We start from the raw sequence: 3,062 nt of genomic DNA on the forward strand, positions 1-3,062 counted from the left end.
GATTCTTTATAAGAATGAAAATTCAGCCTTAACCTTTACTCTTAAACATTAAAATAAATATAAGAAGAAAAAGATTGCAAGAGTGAAATATAGAGATAAGTGATAGAGAACACAAAATTCACTAAATTGAGCAAGAGATGATTCTGGAGTGTGAAGAATACTAGATGTATCAGTTAATAATGAGATTTTGTAATAAAAGAAAACCTGACAATTTCAAGAGAAACATCACAAGTGCTTTATTCAAAGTAATGTGCATTGCTAGCTACACAATTCCTCCATCTTTCAGGTAATTTGTGGATATCATCCCAATAGAACTTTTCTTGTTTTGAGGCAGACCATTCAGAGACCCAATTTTCCACTTCTTTGTACATTTTGAAGTGCTGCTCAGAAAGTGCATGTGCCATCGACCGAACAAGTGGTAATCTGAAGGAGCAAGGCCTGGTGAATACAGTGGGTGGGTTAATACTTCCCAGGCAAGGTCTTTTAACATGTCTTTAACTGGTTTTGAAGTATATGATGGTGCGTCATCATAAAGCAAAATTACTTTGCCTTGTCTTCTGGCCCATTCTGGTCATTTCATGATCAAAGCATGGTTCACATTTATTTGTTGTTGGGAGCGATCATTATTAATGGTTTCACCTAGTTTTAGAAGCTTATAATATACCACACTTTCCTAATCCCACCAAATGCAGAACATTGTCTTCTTTCTGAAGCGGTTTGGCCTTGCAGTTCGTGTTGATGGTTGACCTGGATCAAACCATGATTTTGTGTATTTGGGATTCTCAAAATAAATCCGAAATTCACCCCAGTCACAATTTGATGCAAAACGAATTTCTTTTATGCCATTGAAGTAATATTTTACTGATAACTTTTTGGTTTTCCATTTGTCTTTCGTTCAGTTGACGTGGCATCCATTTTCCTTCCTTTAAAATATTTCCCATTGCTTGTAAAGGATTGGAAATTGTTTGATGAGCAATGTTTCATCTTTCTGAAAGTTGTTTTTGAGTTTGACATGCATCTTCATCCAATAATGCTTGTGTTGGTCTTCAAACTTTTTCAGTTGACCTGGACAGTCTTTGTCTTTCACATCAAAATCATCAAAAGCGTTTAAACCAGCGTTCACAAGTATCTTGAGATGGAGCATGTTAACTATAAACTTCCTGAAGTATATGATAACTTTCAGCAGCACTTTTCTTCAAAATGAAGTAATGAATTAAAACTTCCCATAAATGATCTTTTTTTTTTGCATGAACTTTGACATTTGTAAGTGTAAAATTATCTATGATGTTAATACCTTTAGCAAATTTGACATATGAAGTTTTGAAGCTTGTTGTTAATACAACAAAATAGCATACATATTAAATTGCATATATATCAACATATGTCTAACTCTATCTATTGAAAAAAAATCCTCATTATTAACTGGTACACCTAGTATGTGTTTGATTTAATTGCCAAGGCAAACAACACTTTTGAAGGAAAAGTTAAAAATTCCAAACTTAAAAAAAAACAACGCAGTACAATAAGCACAAATTTTGAATTCTAATTATAAATTTTATTGCCAAGTGGGTTTTAATCTACTGTAGGAAAAAAATATAAAACTGTTGGAAAGTTTGTGAGGACATTCTGAGAAAAAGGAAGTGTGTGGAAGGCTGCCTGCCCTTTTTATCAATGGAATTCCAATTTAGGGGAGACTTAGGGGAGTGTTGAAGGCAGCACCTCTAATTATTCCTTGACCTTTCCAAACAAGTCTGTGCACATGCAGACCTCCAGTGTTTACTGGTATCCTATGCTTAATCCTTGGATGTCCTTGCCTAGAGGACAATGAGAACATGTGTGTCTTCCCAAGATTACTCACCAAACTGATTGTATCTAAAGATAAAAGCTCCAATAAAAGACTAATGAGACAGGCAATCCAGGCTGCTCTGGCTACTAGAGCCAGGAGCCCCTCAACCCTCTCTTTCACAAACTGTGTCTGGCTGAAACCAGTTTGGCTCAGTGGATAAAGCTTAAGCCTGTGGACCAAAGGGTTCTGGGTTCAATTCCAGTCAAGGGCATATACCTTTGTTGGGGCCTATCCCCAGTAGGGGGTGTGCTAGAGGTGGCTGATTGATGTTTCTAACTCTATCCTTCTCTCTTCTTCTCTGTAAAAAATCAATAAAATATATTAAAAATAAAACAAAAAAAAAAAAAAAACTGTGTCTAAGTAATCTATTCATCCATTGTTCAGGAGCTGCTTGTAAGCCCTGGCATAAAACATTCTAAGAGGTAGAATTAGTCATAAATTTACATCTCCTTCTTTTTCCCTTGCTTCTCACCTCCTGAATTAACTCATTTAATTGGGACTTTTTCCAATTACTTTGTACCTTGACTGATTCCTAATCCATATTTTCAGCATTCCTAAATGATTAAATGAAATATGAATCAACACATCAATTCCCAAATAAATAATACCCCCTCCAAAAAAAAAAAAAAAACCACAAAAGACAAAAAAACACACACACAAGTAAAAATTGCACTTTAACAAAAGCCGGGTGCCAGTACCAGACTGTCTTAGCCCTCTTAAACAGACTAATATTTATTTTTCTGACTATATCAAGTCCCTTAATGGTTATAGATTTCTTTAATTTCTTGTTGAGCAAGTTTGGTAAGTTACAATGTTCTAGGTTATTTCTATTTCCTTAAAGATTCAAATTTACTGTCCTAAATTCTGAGAGAGGCAGGATCATTAAGTCTGCCAATCGAAGACAGACCAAAGAGAATTTCACTCATAAATTCTTAACAATGAAGATTTGAGCCTGCTGAACAAATTCAGGGACAGAATCAGTAGAGCCTAGTCGAATAATTATTGTTGATATATATTACTTGCAATATGTCAAGAAGTAAGTACTTTACATTTGTTATCTCGTTTAATCTTTACAATGTTCATAAAGTAGGTGCTATTATCTTCTCCACTTTGCTGATGAGAAAAATGGAGGCATAGCAAAGAGAGGGCTATGTTTAAGTCACTTTGCTAATATGTGATGGGCCCAGGATTCTGACCTACGTACTCCTGGTCATGG

This window comes from Pipistrellus hanaki (genome assembly GCF_964339955.1).
Source record: "Pipistrellus hanaki genome assembly, chromosome: 2".
NCBI classification, from domain to species: domain Eukaryota; kingdom Metazoa; phylum Chordata; class Mammalia; order Chiroptera; family Vespertilionidae; genus Pipistrellus; species Pipistrellus hanaki.